A 13,382-nucleotide genomic window follows, 5' to 3' on the forward strand; every position below is an offset into this window, starting at 1 on the left:
AATTTTTTTTATGTCATTTTTTCCCATGAATGCGTCCTTTCTGTAACCATTTACCGATGTCATTGCGTTGCCACATTAGCCTTGAAGTGTCTCTCGAATCGAGTCAGCACTCGCTTACGGCCACACCACCCTGAGCACGCCCGCTCTCGTCTGATCTCGGAAGCCAAGCAGGGTCGGGCCTGGTTAGTACTTGGATGGGAGACCGCCTGGGAATACCAGGTGCTGTAAGCATTTAATTAATTAAATATTTTTTTATGTCATTTTTTCCCATGAATGCGACCTTTCTGTAAGCGTTCACTGATGTCATGGCGTTGCCACATAAGTCTTGAAGTGTCTATCGAAGCGAGTCAGCACTCGCTTACGGCCACACCACCCTGAGCACGCCCGCTCTCGTCTGATCTCGGAAGCCAAGCAGGGTCGGGCCTGGTTAGTACTTGGATGGGAGACCGCCTGGGAATACCAGGTGCTGTAAGCATTTAATTAATTAATAATTTTTTTTATGTCATTTTTTCCCATGAATGCGTCCTTTCTGTAACCATTTACCGATGTCATTGCGTTGCCACATTAGCCTTGAAGTGTCTCTCGAATCGAGTCAGCACTCGCTTACGGCCACACCACCCTGAGCACGCCCGTTCTCGTCTGATCTCGGAAGCCAAGCAGGGTCGGGCCTGGTTAGTACTTGGATGGGAGACCGCCTGGGAATACCAGGTGCTCTAAGCATTTAATTAATTAATTATTTTTTTATGTCATTTTTTCCCATGAATGCGTCCTTTCTGTAAGCGTTCTCCCATGGCATGGCGTTGCCACATTAGTTTTGAAGTGTCTCTCGAATCAAGTCTGCACTCGCTTACGGCCACACCACCCTGAGCACGCCCGCTCTCGTCTGATCTCGGAAGCCAAGCAGGGTCGGGCCTGGTTAGTACTTGGATGGGAGACCGCCTGGGAATACCAGGTGCTGTAAGCATTTAATTAATTAATAATTTTTTTTTATGTCATTTTTTCCCATGAATGCGTCCTTTCTGTAACCATTTACCGATGTCATTGCGTTGCCACATTAGCCTTGAAGTGTCTCTCGAATCGAGTCAGCACTCGCTTACGGCCACACCACCCTGAGCACGCCCGTTCTCGTCTGATCTCGGAAGCCAAGCAGGGTCGGGCCTGGTTAGTACTTGGATGGGAGACCGCCTGGGAATACCAGGTGCTCTAAGCATTTAATTAATTAATTATTTTTTTATGTCATTTTTTCCCATGAATGCGTCCTTTCTGTAAGCGTTCTCCCATGGCATGGCGTTGCCACATTAGTTTTGAAGTGTCTCTCGAATCAAGTCTGCACTCGCTTACGGCCACACCACCCTGAGCACGCCCGCTCTCGTCTGATCTCGGAAGCCAAGCAGGGTCGGGCCTGGTTAGTACTTGGATGGGAGACCGCCTGGGAATACCAGGTGCTGTAAGCATTTAATTAATTAATAATTTTTTTTATGTCATTTTTTCCCATGAATGCGTCCTTTCTGTAACCATTTACCGATGTCATTGCGTTGCCACATTAGCCTTGAAGTGTCTCTCGAATCGAGTCAGCACTCGCTTACGGCCACACCACCCTGAGCATGCCCGCTCTCGTCTGATCTCGGAAGCCAAGCAGGGTCGGGCCTGGTTAGTACTTGGATGGGAGACCGCCTGGGAATACCAGGTGCTGTAAGCATTTAATTAATTAATTATTTTTTATGTCATTTTTTCCCATGAATGCGACCTTTCTGTAAGCGTTCACTGATGTCATGGCGTTGCCACATAAGTCTTGAAGTGTCTATCGAAGCGAGTCAGCACTCGCTTACGGCCACACCACCCTGAGCACGCCCGCTCTCGTCTGATCTCGGAAGCCAAGCAGGGTCGGGCCTGGTTAGTACTTGGATGGGAGACCGCCTGGGAATACCAGGTGCTGTAAGCATTTAATTAATTAATTATTTTTTTTATGTCATTTTTTCCCATGAATGCGTCCTTTCTGTAACCATTTACCGATGTCATTGCGTTGCCACATTAGCCTTGAAGTGTCTCTCGAATCGAGTCAGCACTCGCTTACGGCCACACCACCCTGAGCACGCCCGTTCTCGTCTGATCTCGTAAGCCAAGCAGGGTCGGGCCTGGTTAGTACTTGGATGGGAGACCGCCTGGGAATACCAGGTGCTGTAAGCATTTAATTAATTAATTATTTTTTAATGTCATTTTTTCCCATGAATGCGATCTTTCTGTAAGTGTTCACCGATGTCATGGCGTTGCCACATAAGTCTTGAAGTGTCTATCGAAGCGAGTCAGCACTCGCTTACGGCCACACCACCCTAAGCACGCCCGCTCTCGTCTGATCTCGGAAGCCAAGCAGGGTCGGGCCTGGTTAGTACTTGGATGGGAGACCGCCTGGGAATACCAGGTGCTGTAAGCATTTAATTAATTAAATATTTATTTATGTCATATTTTCCCATGAATGCGTCCTTTCTGTAACCATTTACCGATGTCATTGCGTTGCCACATTAGCCTTGAAGTGTCTCTCGAATCGAGTCAGCACTCGCTTACGGCCACACCACCCTGAGCACGCCCGCTCTCGTCTGATCTCGGAAGCCAAGCAGGGTCGGGCCTGGTTAGTACTTGGATGGGAGACCGCCTGGGAATACCAGGTGCTGTAAGCATTTAATTAATTAATTATTTTTTTTATGTCATTTTTTCCCATGAATGCGTCCTTTCTGTAACCATTTACCGATGTCATTGCGTTGCCACATTAGCCTTGAAGTGTCTCTCGAATCGAGTCAGCACTCGCTTACGGCCACACCACCCTGAGCACGCCCGCTCTTGTCTGATCTCGGAAGCCAAGCAGGGTCGGGCCTGGTTAGTACTTGGATGGGAGACCGCCTGGGAATACCAGGTGCTGTAAGCATTTAATTAATTAATTATTTTTTTATGTCATTTTTTCCCATGAATGCGACCTTTCTGTAAGCGTTCAATGATGTCATGGCGTTGCCACATAAGTCTTGAAGTGTCTATCGAAGCGAGTCAGCACTCGCTTACGGCCACACCACCCTGAGCACGCCCGCTCTCGTCTGATCTCGGAAGCCAAGCAGGGTCGGGCCTGGTTAGTACTTGGATGGGAGACCGCCTGGGAATACCAGGTGCTGTAAGCATTTAATTAATTAATTATTTTTTTTATGTCATTTTTTTCCCATGAATGCGTCCTTTCTGTAACCATTTACCGATGTCATTGCGTTGCCACATTAGCCTTGAAGTGTCTCTCGAATCGAGTCAGCACTCGCTTACGGCCACACCACCCTGAGCACGTCCGTTCTCGTCTGATCTCGTAAGCCAAGCAGGGTCGGGCCTGGTTAGTACTTGGATGGGAGACCGCCTGGGAATACCAGGTGCTGTAAGCATTTAATTAATTAATTATTTTTTTATGTCATTTTTTCCAATGAATGCGATCTTTCTGTAAGCGTTCACCGATGTCATGGCGTTGCCACATAAGTCTTGAAGTGTCTATCGAAGCGTGTCAGCACTCGCTTACGGCCACACCACCCTGAGCACGCCCGCTCTCGTCTAATGTCGGAAGCCAAGCAGGGTCGGGCCTGGTTAGTACTTGGATGGGAGACCGCCTGGGAATACCAGGTGCTGTAAGCATTTAATTAATTAAATATTTATTTATGTCATATTTTCCCATGAATGCGTCCTTTCTGTAACCATTTACCGATGTCATTGCGTTGCCACATTAGCCTTGAAGTGTCTCTCGAATCGAGTCAGCACTCGCTTACGGCCACACCACCCTGAGCACGCCCGCTCTCGTCTGATCTCGGAAGCCAAGCAGGGTCGGGCCTGGTTAGTACTTGGATGGGAGACCGCCTGGGAATACCAGGTGCTGTAAGCATTTAATTAATCAATTATTTTTTTTATGTCATTTTTTCCCATGAATGCGTCCTTTCTGTAACCATTTACCGATGTCATTGCGTTGCCACATTAGCCTTGAAGTGTCTCTCGAATCGAGTCAGCACTCGTTTACGGCCACACCACCCTGAGCACGCCCGCTCTCGTCTGATCTCGGAAGCCAAGCAGGGTCGGGCCTGGTTAGTACTTGGATGGGAGACCGCCTGGGAATACCTGGTGCTGTAAGAATTAAATTAATTAATTATTTATGTCATTTTTTCCCATGAATGCGTCCTTTCTGTAAGCGTTCTCCCATGGCATGGCGTTGCCACATTAGTTTTGAAGTGTCTCTCGAATCAAGTCTGCACTCGCTTACGGCCACACCACCCTGAGCACGCCCGCTCTCGTCTGATCTCGGAAGCCAAGCAGGGTCGGGCCTGGTTAGTACTTGGATGGGAGACCGCCTGGGAATACCAGGTGCTGTAAGCATTTAATTAATTAATAATTTTTTTTATGTCATTTTTTCCCATGAATGCGTCCTTTCTGTAACCATTTACCGATGTCATTGCGTTGCCACATTAGCCTTGAAGTGTCTCTCGAATCGAGTCAGCACTCGCTTACGGCCACACCACCCTGAGCACGCCCGCTCTCGTCTGATCTCGGAAGCCAAGCAGGGTCGGGCCTGGTTAGTACTTGGATGGGAGATTGCCTGGGAATACCAGGTGCTGTAAGCATTTAATTAATTAAATATTTATTTATGTCATTTTTTCCCATGAATGCGTTCTTTCTGTAAGCGTTCACTGATGTCATGGCGTTGCCACATAAGTCTTGAAGTGTCTGTCGATTCGAGTCGGCACTCGCTTACGGCCACACCACCCTGAGCACGCCCGCTCTCGTCTGATCTCGGAAGCCAAGCAGGGTCGGGCCTGGTTAGTACTTGGATGGGAGACCGCCTGGGAATACCAGGTGCTGTAAGCATTTAATTAATTAATAATTTTTTTTATGTCATTTTTTCCCATGAATGCGTCCTTTCTGTAACCATTTACCGATGTCATTGCGTTGCCACATTAGCCTTGAAGTGTCTCTCGAATCGAGTCAGCACTCGCTTACGGCCACACCACCCTGAGCACGCCCGCTCTCGTCTGATCTCGGAAGCCAAGCAGGGTCGGGCCTGGTTAGTACTTGGATGGGAGACCGCCTGGGAATACCAGGTGCTGTAAGCATTTAATTAATTAATTATTTTTTTATGTCATTTTTTCCCATGAATGCGTCCTTTCTGTAACCATTTACCGATGTCATTGCGTTGCCACATTAGCCTTGAAGTGTCTCTCGAATCGAGTCAGCACTCGCTTACGGCCACACCACCCTGAGCACGCCCGCTCTCGTCTGATCTCGGAAGCCAAGCAGGGTCGGGCCTGGTTAGTACTTGGATGGGAGACCGCCTGGGAATACCAGGTGCTGTAAGCATTTAATTAATTAATTATTTTTTTATGTCATTTTTTCCCATGAATGCGATCTTTCTGTAAGCGTTCACTGATGTCATGGCGTTGCCACATAAGTCTTGAAGTGTCTATCGAAGCGAGTCAGCACTCGCTTACGGCCACACCACCCTGAGCACGCCCGCTCTCGTCTGATCTCGGAAGCCAAGCAGGGTCGGGCCTGGTTAGTACTTGGATGGGAGACCGCCTGGGAATACCAGGTGCTGTAAGCATTTAATTAATTAATTATTTTTTTTATGTCATTTTTTCCCATGAATGCGTCCTTTCTGTAACCATTTACCGATGTCATTGCGTTGCCACATTAGCCTTGAAGTGTCTCTCGAATCGGGTCAGCACTCGTTTACGGCCACACCACCCTGAGCACGCCCGCTCTCGTCTGATCTCGGAAGCCAAGCAGGGTCGGGCCTGGTTAGTACTTGGATGGGAGACCGCCTGGGAATACCAGATGCTGTAATAATTTAATTGATTAATTATTTTTTTTATGTCATTTTTTCCCATGAATGCGTCCTTTCTGTAACCATTTACCGATGTCATTGCGTTGCCACATTAGCCTTGAAGTGTCTCTCGAATCGAGTCAGCACTCGTTTACGGCCACACCACCCTGAGCACGCCCGCTCTCGTCTGATCTCGGAAGCCAAGCAGGGTCGGGCCTGGTTAGTACTTGGATGGGAGACCGCCTGGGAATACCTGGTGCTGTAAGAATTAAATTAATTAATTATTTATGTCATTTTTCCCATGAATGCGTCCTTTCTGTAAGCGTTCTCCCATGGCATGGCGTTGCCACATTAGTTTTGAAGTGTCTCTCGAATCAAGTCAGCACTCGCTTACGGCCACGCCACCCTGAGCACGCCCGCTCTCGTCTGATCTCGGAAGCCAAGCAGGGTCGGGCCTGGTTAGTACTTGGATGGGAGACCGCCTGGGAATACCAGGTGCTGTAAGCATTTAATTAATTAAATATTTATTTATGTCATATTTTCCCATGAATGCGTCCTTTCTGTAACCATTTACCGATGTCATTGCGTTGCCACATTAGCCTTGAAGTGTCTCTCGAATCGAGTCAGCACTCGCTTACGGCCACACCACCCTGAGCACGCCCGCTCTCGTCTGATCTCGGAAGCCAAGCAGGGTCGGGCCTGGTTAGTACTTGGATGGGAGACCGCCTGGGAATACCAGGTGCTGTAAGCATTTAATTAATTAATTATTTTTTTTATGTCATTTTTTCCCATGAATGCGTCCTTTCTGTAACCATTTACCGATGTCATTGCGTTGCCACATTAGCCTTGAAGTGTCTCTCGAATCGAGTCAGCACTCGTTTACGGCCACACCACCCTGAGCACGCCCGCTCTCGTCTGATCTCGGAAGCCAAGCAGGGTCGGGCCTGGTTAGTACTTGGATGGGAGACCGCCTGGGAATACCTGGTGCTGTAAGAATTAAATTAATTAATTATTTATGTCATTTTTCCCATGAATGCGTCCTTTCTGTAAGCGTTCTCCCATGGCATGGCGTTGCCACATTAGTTTTGAAGTGTCTCTCGAATCAAGTCAGCACTCGCTTACGGCCACGCCACCCTGAGCACGCCCGCTCTCGTCTGATCTCGTAAGCCAAGCAGGGTCGGGCCTGGTTAGTACTTGGATGGGAGACCGCCTGGGAATACCAGGTGCTCTAAGCATTTAATTAATTAATTATTTTTTTATGTCATTTTTTCCCATGAATGCGTCCTTTCTGTAAGCGTTCTCCCATGGCATGGCGTTGCCACATTAGTTTTGAAGTGTCTCTCGAATCAAGTCTGCACTCGCTTACGGCCACACCACCCTGAGCACGCCCGCTCTCGTCTGATCTCGGAAGCCAAGCAGGGTCGGGCCTAGTTAGTACTTGGATGGGAGACCGCCTGGGAATACCAGGTGCTGTAAGCATTTAATTAATTAATAATTTTTTTTATGTCATTTTTTCCCATGAATGCGTCCTTTCTGTAACCATTTACCGATGTCATTGCGTTGCCACATTAGCCTTGAAGTGTCTCTCGAATCGAGTCAGCACTCGCTTACGGCCACACCACCCTGAGCACGCCCGCTCTCGTCTGATCTCGGAAGCCAAGCAGGGTCGGGCCTGGTTAGTACTTGGATGGGAGACCGCCTGGGAATACCAGGTGCTGTAAGCATTTAATTAATTAAATATTTTTTTATGTCATTTTTTCCCATGAATGCGACCTTTCTGTAAGCGTTCACTGATGTCATGGCGTTGCCACATAAGTCTTGAAGTGTCTGTCGATTCGAGTCGGCACTCGCTTACGGCCACACCACCCTGAGCACGCCCGCTCTCGTCTGATCTCGGAAGCCAAGCAGGGTCGGGCCTGGTTAGTACTTGGATGGGAGACCGCCTGGGAATACCAGGTGCTGTAAGCATTTAATTAATTAATAATTTTTTTTATGTCATTTTTTCCCATGAATGCGTCCTTTCTGTAACCATTTACCGATGTCATTGCGTTGCCACATTAGCCTTGAAGTGTCTCTCGAATCGAGTCAGCACTCGCTTACGGCCACACCACCCTGAGCACGCCCGCTCTCGTCTGATCTCGGAAGCCAAGCAGGGTCGGGCCTGGTTAGTACTTGGATGGGAGACCGCCTGGGAATACCAGGTGCTGTAAGCATTTAATTAATTAATTATTTTTTTATGTCATTTTTTCCCATGAATGCGTCCTTTCTGTAACCATTTACCGATGTCATTGCGTTGCCACATTAGCCTTGAAGTGTCTCTCGAATCGAGTCAGCACTCGCTTACGGCCACACCACCCTGAGCACGCCCGCTCTCGTCTGATCTCGGAAGCCAAGCAGGGTCGGGCCTGGTTAGTACTTGGATGGGAGACCGCCTGGGAATACCAGGTGCTGTAAGCATTTAATTAATTAATTATTTTTTTATGTCATTTTTTCCCATGAATGCGATCTTTCTGTAAGCGTTCACTGATGTCATGGCGTTGCCACATAAGTCTTGAAGTGTCTATCGAAGCGAGTCAGCACTCGCTTACGGCCACACCACCCTGAGCACGCCCGCTCTCGTCTGATCTCGGAAGCCAAGCAGGGTCGGGCCTGGTTAGTACTTGGATGGGAGACCGCCTGGGAATACCAGGTGCTGTAAGCATTTAATTAATTAATTATTTTTTTTATGTCATTTTTTCCCATGAATGCGTCCTTTCTGTAACCATTTACCGATGTCATTGCGTTGCCACATTAGCCTTGAAGTGTCTCTCGAATCGGGTCAGCACTCGTTTACGGCCACACCACCCTGAGCACGCCCGCTCTCGTCTGATCTCGGAAGCCAAGCAGGGTCGGGCCTGGTTAGTACTTGGATGGGAGACCGCCTGGGAATACCAGATGCTGTAATAATTTAATTGATTAATTATTTTTTTTATGTCATTTTTTCCCATGAATGCGTCCTTTCTGTAACCATTTACCGATGTCATTGCGTTGCCACATTAGCCTTGAAGTGTCTCTCGAATCGAGTCAGCACTCGTTTACGGCCACACCACCCTGAGCACGCCCGCTCTCGTCTGATCTCGGAAGCCAAGCAGGGTCGGGCCTGGTTAGTACTTGGATGGGAGACCGCCTGGGAATACCTGGTGCTGTAAGAATTAAATTAATTAATTATTTATGTCATTTTTCCCATGAATGCGTCCTTTCTGTAAGCGTTCTCCCATGGCATGGCGTTGCCACATTAGTTTTGAAGTGTCTCTCGAATCAAGTCAGCACTCGCTTACGGCCACGCCACCCTGAGCACGCCCGCTCTCGTCTGATCTCGGAAGCCAAGCAGGGTCGGGCCTGGTTAGTACTTGGATGGGAGACCGCCTGGGAATACCAGGTGCTGTAAGCATTTAATTAATTAATAATTTTTTTTATGTCATTTTTTCCCATGAATGCGTCCTTTCTGTAACCATTTACCGATGTCATTGCGTTGCCACATTAGCCTTGAAGTGTCTCTCGAATCGAGTCAGCACTCGCTTACGGCCACACCACCCTGAGCACGCCCGCTCTCGTCTGATCTCGGAAGCCAAGCAGGGTCGGGCCTGGTTAGTACTTGGATGGGAGACCGCCTGGGAATACCAGGTGCTGTAAGCATTTAATTAATTAATTATTTTTTTATGTCATTTTTTCCCATGAATGCGATCTTTCTGTAAGCGTTCACTGATGTCATGGCGTTGCCACATAAGTCTTGAAGTGTCTATCGAAGCGAGTCAGCACTCGCTTACGGCCACACCACCCTGAGCACGCCCGCTCTCGTCTGATCTCGGAAGCCAAGCAGGGTCGGGCCTGGTTAGTACTTGGATGGGAGACCGCCTGGGAATACCAGGTGCTGTAAGCATTTAATTAATTAATTATTTTTTTTATGTCATTTTTTCCCATGAATGCGTCCTTTCTGTAACCATTTACCGATGTCATTGCGTTGCCACATTAGCCTTGAAGTGTCTCTCGAATCGGGTCAGCACTCGTTTACGGCCACACCACCCTGAGCACGCCCGCTCTCGTCTGATCTCGGAAGCCAAGCAGGGTCGGGCCTGGTTAGTACTTGGATGGGAGACCGCCTGGGAATACCAGATGCTGTAATAATTTAATTGATTAATTATTTTTTTTATGTCATTTTTTCCCATGAATGCGTCCTTTCTGTAACCATTTACCGATGTCATTGCGTTGCCACATTAGCCTTGAAGTGTCTCTCGAATCGAGTCAGCACTCGTTTACGGCCACACCACCCTGAGCACGCCCGCTCTCGTCTGATCTCGGAAGCCAAGCAGGGTCGGGCCTGGTTAGTACTTGGATGGGAGACCGCCTGGGAATACCTGGTGCTGTAAGAATTAAATTAATTAATTATTTATGTCATTTTTCCCATGAATGCGTCCTTTCTGTAAGCGTTCTCCCATGGCATGGCGTTGCCACATTAGTTTTGAAGTGTCTCTCGAATCAAGTCAGCACTCGCTTACGGCCACGCCACCCTGAGCACGCCCGCTCTCGTCTGATCTCGGAAGCCAAGCAGGGTCGGGCCTGGTTAGTACTTGGATGGGAGACCGCCTGGGAATACCAGGTGCTGTAAGCATTTAATTAATTAAAAACTTCTTAACACGCACCGGCCCGGCGGCGGTCCCTAGGGGGCGTTTTTACGTGTTTTTGTACTTTGTTTAACATCAAATATTCAATCAACAATCATAAACTTTGCATTATTTGAAAGTTTAAACACTCAAAATTCATGTTCTGAGCTTATTTTTGCAATCAATACACTGGTGTGGATAAGATTAAATAAAATGCAGACGGAATGCATATAAAAAAATTTGTGGGTACTCACATGTCTTGCCATATGGTTCTGATCATCTCTGACAATTCCCAAAAACTTCAACGTACATTGCAACGTAAGGGTCCACTCTTCAAAAAGCATCCCACGTTTTAATCCAAAACAACGAAAAATAGTGATAAATCCAGCAATACCCTCCTTTATTTACATCCGCGCTTCCGCTAAGTATGATCGATCATGTTTATTTTCTATCAAATATCGAGTTTTATCAGTGAAAATCCATCTCTTCCTGCTTCGTTAGACTCTTCCGATAAATATCCCGCCCTATTTTTCTGTTTTGTTCAATCAGATAAGGTTTGACAACTCAAAATGAATCGGGAACACCGATTTGCCCAGACAGATGTCCTTCAGCTAACCATAGGCTTTTGACTGGATTACGCCAAAACAAAGCCAGCCAATGCTTAGCCAGCAAAGTTTTGATGGGCAGGGGTAGTAACCAATCATGAAACGATTACAAGGATTCAACTTACGTCAGTAAAGTGTACTTCTGCGCAAATCTACAGAAGCGCATGGAGAGGAATGCCCACGCCCCCTCCCTGCGCGTTTGTTTGTTTGGGTAGCATAGCAGCCGGCTAGGCTCTCCGGAGCCGCTGAGAAACCTCTCAAAGGTTAGATATAACATCTCCATTGTGGATTGTCGACTGCAGAGGACTTGTTTGTGTTGAGAGTGTTTTGGAGAAGTTGATAAAGAGCATGATCGCGGAGCAAAGATACAAGATTGGATATAAACGAAACCGCGTCGTCGACGAGAGATGGACCGGACTATGAGCTCAGCTGCGCTCGCTTGGATAAAGTAAGTGGATTCTTTTGTTCATTAGTTATTTTACGTTACATTTCTAGTTTCTTGTTAGCTGTTTTGATTATAAAGTAACAGTGGAGATGACTAAAATACGAGTTTTACATGGTTTCATTTTCTATGACATGTTATATAAATGAATCATTTTTATAGCTATATGAATCAAATGCACAGAATATACAAACTAAAAACAAGATATGTGGTGGAAAATATGAGTATTACCAGCTGAGAAATATAGGTTATTTGGCAAACATAAGACATTTGTAATTATAAATATATTCATGTAATGTGTGTATGTGTGTATGTATTATGTTCATGTATATTACATCATAGTTTCTCATACAAATAGTTGTATGTCTCTAACTTTTGACTCAAACTAAAATCCTCTCTTGCTTTGTGTGTGTCTGTGTTGTGTTGTGTTGTGATGTGATGTGATGTAACAGGTCTTCAGCTGACATCCAGAGGAGGACTGGAATCTGGAGTGCATTCATGAGCGACCACATTCAAAATAGCAAGTATTTTGTTATAATGTGCAAATGTTTTTTTCTGAAATAGTTTTTTCTATGTGCTTTGGTGGGCAGAGAAGTTCTGAAATGATATACATCATGTAATATGTAGTCCTGACTCATTTTCTTTTGATAATCATGTCATTTTGTTATCATGTGTATATTTGGAGTTTCCAAGTGCACTTTTTCTGAAAGGACGCCTGGACTTTTTTTAAATAAAAGCTCACAGAAACAACATTTTTTGGAGTATCATTCTCAAATTTGAATCACAGCATGGTCAGACATTCAGTTTACCTATATGGTGTCCCCAGGTGTCTCAGATGACCATTTCATACCTTTTTTGCTAAGTGAATGTTATTTAAAGAAAAACGGAAGTCATTTAATGTATATTTTACCTTGTTTTACTCTGTTTCTTTACTACTCTGAGTTGTTATGACTATTAGGCAACAATATGTCAAGTGTCTAGTTTCAAACAAGACCAGAATTATGAATATAGACCATAGGGTTTAAGAGCTGCAGACGTTTTAGTTTGGAGTTGTCGTTTTTCAGAAAATGCTCAAAAATAGAAGTGCTGGCTAACAGGTTAAATATTTATTTATGTCATATTTTCCCATGAATGCGTCCTTTCTGTAACCATTTACCGATGTCATTGCGTTGCCACATTAGCCTTGAAGTGTCTCTCGAATCGAGTCAGCACTCGCTTACGGCCACACCACCCTGAGCACGCCCGCTCTCGTCTGATCTCGGAAGCCAAGCAGGGTCGGGCCTGGTTAGTACTTGGATGGGAGACCGCCTGGGAATACCAGGTGCTGTAAGCATTTAATTAATTAATAATTTTTTTTATGTCATTTTTTCCCATGAATGCGTCCTTTCTGTAACCATTTACCGATGTCATTGCGTTGCCACATTAGCCTTGAAGTGTCTCTCGAATCGAGTCAGCACTCGCTTACGGCCACACCACCCTGAGCACGCCCGCTCTCGTCTGATCTCGGAAGCCAAGCAGGGTCGGGCCTGGTTAGTACTTGGATGGGAGATTGCCTGGGAATACCAGGTGCTGTAAGCATTTAATTAATTAAATATTTATTTATGTCATTTTTTCCCATGAATGCGTTCTTTCTGTAAGCGTTCACTGATGTCATGGCGTTGCCACATAAGTCTTGAAGTGTCTGTCGATTCGAGTCGGCACTCGCTTACGGCCACACCACCCTGAGCACGCCCGCTCTCGTCTGATCTCGGAAGCCAAGCAGGGTCGGGCCTGGTTAGTACTTGGATGGGAGACCGCCTGGGAATACCAGGTGCTGTAAGCATTTAATTAATTAATAATTTTTTTTATGTCATTTTTTCCCATGAATG

The 13,382-nt window shown here is 46.4% G+C and overlaps 38 non-coding genes and 8 pseudogenes across 38 annotated transcripts; all 46 read left to right on the forward strand.

Moving 5' to 3' along the window:
• The first annotated feature begins 112 nt into the window (after window positions 1–112).
• Window positions 113–231, forward strand: LOC135722048 (5S ribosomal RNA). The gene has a single exon (XR_010521795.1). It is a non-coding gene; the product is annotated as a 5S ribosomal RNA (ribosomal RNA).
• Window positions 232–356: 125 nt separating this feature from the next.
• LOC135722049 (5S ribosomal RNA) lies at window positions 357–475 on the forward strand. The gene has a single exon (XR_010521796.1). It is a non-coding gene; the product is annotated as a 5S ribosomal RNA (ribosomal RNA).
• Window positions 476–601: 126 nt separating this feature from the next.
• LOC135725073 (5S ribosomal RNA) lies at window positions 602–720 on the forward strand. Its single transcript, XR_010524725.1, has one exon. It is a non-coding gene; the product is annotated as a 5S ribosomal RNA (ribosomal RNA).
• Window positions 721–845: 125 nt separating this feature from the next.
• On the forward strand, window positions 846–964 carry LOC135722050 (5S ribosomal RNA). Its single transcript, XR_010521797.1, has one exon. It is a non-coding gene; the product is annotated as a 5S ribosomal RNA (ribosomal RNA).
• A 127-nt stretch (window positions 965–1,091) lies between these two features.
• On the forward strand, window positions 1,092–1,210 carry LOC135725075 (5S ribosomal RNA). Its single transcript, XR_010524726.1, has one exon. It is a non-coding gene; the product is annotated as a 5S ribosomal RNA (ribosomal RNA).
• A 125-nt stretch (window positions 1,211–1,335) lies between these two features.
• On the forward strand, window positions 1,336–1,454 carry LOC135722051 (5S ribosomal RNA). The gene has a single exon (XR_010521798.1). It is a non-coding gene; the product is annotated as a 5S ribosomal RNA (ribosomal RNA).
• Window positions 1,455–1,580: 126 nt separating this feature from the next.
• LOC135723608 (5S ribosomal RNA) lies at window positions 1,581–1,699 on the forward strand. The gene has a single exon (XR_010523303.1). It is a non-coding gene; the product is annotated as a 5S ribosomal RNA (ribosomal RNA).
• A 124-nt stretch (window positions 1,700–1,823) lies between these two features.
• LOC135722053 (5S ribosomal RNA) lies at window positions 1,824–1,942 on the forward strand. Its single transcript, XR_010521799.1, has one exon. It is a non-coding gene; the product is annotated as a 5S ribosomal RNA (ribosomal RNA).
• A 126-nt stretch (window positions 1,943–2,068) lies between these two features.
• LOC135724046 (5S ribosomal RNA) lies at window positions 2,069–2,187 on the forward strand. The gene has a single exon (XR_010523720.1). It is a non-coding gene; the product is annotated as a 5S ribosomal RNA (ribosomal RNA).
• Window positions 2,188–2,312: 125 nt separating this feature from the next.
• Window positions 2,313–2,431, forward strand: LOC135723960 (5S ribosomal RNA). The gene has a single exon (XR_010523637.1). It is a non-coding gene; the product is annotated as a 5S ribosomal RNA (ribosomal RNA).
• Window positions 2,432–2,556: 125 nt separating this feature from the next.
• On the forward strand, window positions 2,557–2,675 carry LOC135722054 (5S ribosomal RNA). Its single transcript, XR_010521800.1, has one exon. It is a non-coding gene; the product is annotated as a 5S ribosomal RNA (ribosomal RNA).
• A 126-nt stretch (window positions 2,676–2,801) lies between these two features.
• Window positions 2,802–2,920, forward strand: LOC135724251 (5S ribosomal RNA). The gene has a single exon (XR_010523921.1). It is a non-coding gene; the product is annotated as a 5S ribosomal RNA (ribosomal RNA).
• A 125-nt stretch (window positions 2,921–3,045) lies between these two features.
• LOC135722055 (5S ribosomal RNA) lies at window positions 3,046–3,164 on the forward strand. Its single transcript, XR_010521801.1, has one exon. It is a non-coding gene; the product is annotated as a 5S ribosomal RNA (ribosomal RNA).
• Window positions 3,165–3,291: 127 nt separating this feature from the next.
• On the forward strand, window positions 3,292–3,410 carry LOC135725763 (5S ribosomal RNA; annotated as a pseudogene).
• Window positions 3,411–3,535: 125 nt separating this feature from the next.
• On the forward strand, window positions 3,536–3,654 carry LOC135726074 (5S ribosomal RNA; annotated as a pseudogene).
• A 125-nt stretch (window positions 3,655–3,779) lies between these two features.
• On the forward strand, window positions 3,780–3,898 carry LOC135722056 (5S ribosomal RNA). Its single transcript, XR_010521802.1, has one exon. It is a non-coding gene; the product is annotated as a 5S ribosomal RNA (ribosomal RNA).
• Window positions 3,899–4,024: 126 nt separating this feature from the next.
• Window positions 4,025–4,143, forward strand: LOC135724683 (5S ribosomal RNA). The gene has a single exon (XR_010524345.1). It is a non-coding gene; the product is annotated as a 5S ribosomal RNA (ribosomal RNA).
• Window positions 4,144–4,264: 121 nt separating this feature from the next.
• LOC135722057 (5S ribosomal RNA) lies at window positions 4,265–4,383 on the forward strand. The gene has a single exon (XR_010521803.1). It is a non-coding gene; the product is annotated as a 5S ribosomal RNA (ribosomal RNA).
• Window positions 4,384–4,509: 126 nt separating this feature from the next.
• On the forward strand, window positions 4,510–4,628 carry LOC135725301 (5S ribosomal RNA; annotated as a pseudogene).
• A 125-nt stretch (window positions 4,629–4,753) lies between these two features.
• LOC135722058 (5S ribosomal RNA) lies at window positions 4,754–4,872 on the forward strand. The gene has a single exon (XR_010521805.1). It is a non-coding gene; the product is annotated as a 5S ribosomal RNA (ribosomal RNA).
• A 126-nt stretch (window positions 4,873–4,998) lies between these two features.
• Window positions 4,999–5,117, forward strand: LOC135722060 (5S ribosomal RNA). Its single transcript, XR_010521807.1, has one exon. It is a non-coding gene; the product is annotated as a 5S ribosomal RNA (ribosomal RNA).
• Window positions 5,118–5,242: 125 nt separating this feature from the next.
• Window positions 5,243–5,361, forward strand: LOC135722061 (5S ribosomal RNA). Its single transcript, XR_010521808.1, has one exon. It is a non-coding gene; the product is annotated as a 5S ribosomal RNA (ribosomal RNA).
• A 125-nt stretch (window positions 5,362–5,486) lies between these two features.
• LOC135722062 (5S ribosomal RNA) lies at window positions 5,487–5,605 on the forward strand. The gene has a single exon (XR_010521809.1). It is a non-coding gene; the product is annotated as a 5S ribosomal RNA (ribosomal RNA).
• Window positions 5,606–5,731: 126 nt separating this feature from the next.
• LOC135726225 (5S ribosomal RNA) lies at window positions 5,732–5,850 on the forward strand (annotated as a pseudogene).
• Window positions 5,851–5,976: 126 nt separating this feature from the next.
• Window positions 5,977–6,095, forward strand: LOC135724684 (5S ribosomal RNA). Its single transcript, XR_010524346.1, has one exon. It is a non-coding gene; the product is annotated as a 5S ribosomal RNA (ribosomal RNA).
• A 120-nt stretch (window positions 6,096–6,215) lies between these two features.
• LOC135723708 (5S ribosomal RNA) lies at window positions 6,216–6,334 on the forward strand. The gene has a single exon (XR_010523398.1). It is a non-coding gene; the product is annotated as a 5S ribosomal RNA (ribosomal RNA).
• Window positions 6,335–6,459: 125 nt separating this feature from the next.
• On the forward strand, window positions 6,460–6,578 carry LOC135722064 (5S ribosomal RNA). The gene has a single exon (XR_010521810.1). It is a non-coding gene; the product is annotated as a 5S ribosomal RNA (ribosomal RNA).
• Window positions 6,579–6,704: 126 nt separating this feature from the next.
• Window positions 6,705–6,823, forward strand: LOC135724685 (5S ribosomal RNA). Its single transcript, XR_010524347.1, has one exon. It is a non-coding gene; the product is annotated as a 5S ribosomal RNA (ribosomal RNA).
• A 120-nt stretch (window positions 6,824–6,943) lies between these two features.
• Window positions 6,944–7,062, forward strand: LOC135726518 (5S ribosomal RNA; annotated as a pseudogene).
• A 125-nt stretch (window positions 7,063–7,187) lies between these two features.
• On the forward strand, window positions 7,188–7,306 carry LOC135724020 (5S ribosomal RNA). Its single transcript, XR_010523697.1, has one exon. It is a non-coding gene; the product is annotated as a 5S ribosomal RNA (ribosomal RNA).
• A 126-nt stretch (window positions 7,307–7,432) lies between these two features.
• Window positions 7,433–7,551, forward strand: LOC135722065 (5S ribosomal RNA). Its single transcript, XR_010521811.1, has one exon. It is a non-coding gene; the product is annotated as a 5S ribosomal RNA (ribosomal RNA).
• A 125-nt stretch (window positions 7,552–7,676) lies between these two features.
• Window positions 7,677–7,795, forward strand: LOC135722066 (5S ribosomal RNA). The gene has a single exon (XR_010521812.1). It is a non-coding gene; the product is annotated as a 5S ribosomal RNA (ribosomal RNA).
• Window positions 7,796–7,921: 126 nt separating this feature from the next.
• Window positions 7,922–8,040, forward strand: LOC135722067 (5S ribosomal RNA). The gene has a single exon (XR_010521813.1). It is a non-coding gene; the product is annotated as a 5S ribosomal RNA (ribosomal RNA).
• A 125-nt stretch (window positions 8,041–8,165) lies between these two features.
• On the forward strand, window positions 8,166–8,284 carry LOC135722068 (5S ribosomal RNA). The gene has a single exon (XR_010521814.1). It is a non-coding gene; the product is annotated as a 5S ribosomal RNA (ribosomal RNA).
• Window positions 8,285–8,409: 125 nt separating this feature from the next.
• Window positions 8,410–8,528, forward strand: LOC135722069 (5S ribosomal RNA). Its single transcript, XR_010521816.1, has one exon. It is a non-coding gene; the product is annotated as a 5S ribosomal RNA (ribosomal RNA).
• Window positions 8,529–8,654: 126 nt separating this feature from the next.
• LOC135726227 (5S ribosomal RNA) lies at window positions 8,655–8,773 on the forward strand (annotated as a pseudogene).
• A 126-nt stretch (window positions 8,774–8,899) lies between these two features.
• LOC135724686 (5S ribosomal RNA) lies at window positions 8,900–9,018 on the forward strand. The gene has a single exon (XR_010524348.1). It is a non-coding gene; the product is annotated as a 5S ribosomal RNA (ribosomal RNA).
• A 120-nt stretch (window positions 9,019–9,138) lies between these two features.
• On the forward strand, window positions 9,139–9,257 carry LOC135723709 (5S ribosomal RNA). The gene has a single exon (XR_010523399.1). It is a non-coding gene; the product is annotated as a 5S ribosomal RNA (ribosomal RNA).
• Window positions 9,258–9,383: 126 nt separating this feature from the next.
• Window positions 9,384–9,502, forward strand: LOC135722070 (5S ribosomal RNA). The gene has a single exon (XR_010521817.1). It is a non-coding gene; the product is annotated as a 5S ribosomal RNA (ribosomal RNA).
• Window positions 9,503–9,627: 125 nt separating this feature from the next.
• On the forward strand, window positions 9,628–9,746 carry LOC135722072 (5S ribosomal RNA). Its single transcript, XR_010521819.1, has one exon. It is a non-coding gene; the product is annotated as a 5S ribosomal RNA (ribosomal RNA).
• Window positions 9,747–9,872: 126 nt separating this feature from the next.
• Window positions 9,873–9,991, forward strand: LOC135726228 (5S ribosomal RNA; annotated as a pseudogene).
• A 126-nt stretch (window positions 9,992–10,117) lies between these two features.
• On the forward strand, window positions 10,118–10,236 carry LOC135724687 (5S ribosomal RNA). Its single transcript, XR_010524349.1, has one exon. It is a non-coding gene; the product is annotated as a 5S ribosomal RNA (ribosomal RNA).
• A 120-nt stretch (window positions 10,237–10,356) lies between these two features.
• On the forward strand, window positions 10,357–10,475 carry LOC135723711 (5S ribosomal RNA). Its single transcript, XR_010523401.1, has one exon. It is a non-coding gene; the product is annotated as a 5S ribosomal RNA (ribosomal RNA).
• Window positions 10,476–12,728: 2,253 nt separating this feature from the next.
• On the forward strand, window positions 12,729–12,847 carry LOC135722073 (5S ribosomal RNA). Its single transcript, XR_010521820.1, has one exon. It is a non-coding gene; the product is annotated as a 5S ribosomal RNA (ribosomal RNA).
• A 126-nt stretch (window positions 12,848–12,973) lies between these two features.
• On the forward strand, window positions 12,974–13,092 carry LOC135725302 (5S ribosomal RNA; annotated as a pseudogene).
• Window positions 13,093–13,217: 125 nt separating this feature from the next.
• Window positions 13,218–13,336, forward strand: LOC135722074 (5S ribosomal RNA). The gene has a single exon (XR_010521821.1). It is a non-coding gene; the product is annotated as a 5S ribosomal RNA (ribosomal RNA).
• The last annotated feature ends 46 nt before the right edge of the window (window positions 13,337–13,382 follow it).

This window comes from Paramisgurnus dabryanus, chromosome 9, assembly GCF_030506205.2.
Source record: "Paramisgurnus dabryanus chromosome 9, PD_genome_1.1, whole genome shotgun sequence".
Classification (NCBI taxonomy): domain Eukaryota; kingdom Metazoa; phylum Chordata; class Actinopteri; order Cypriniformes; family Cobitidae; genus Paramisgurnus; species Paramisgurnus dabryanus.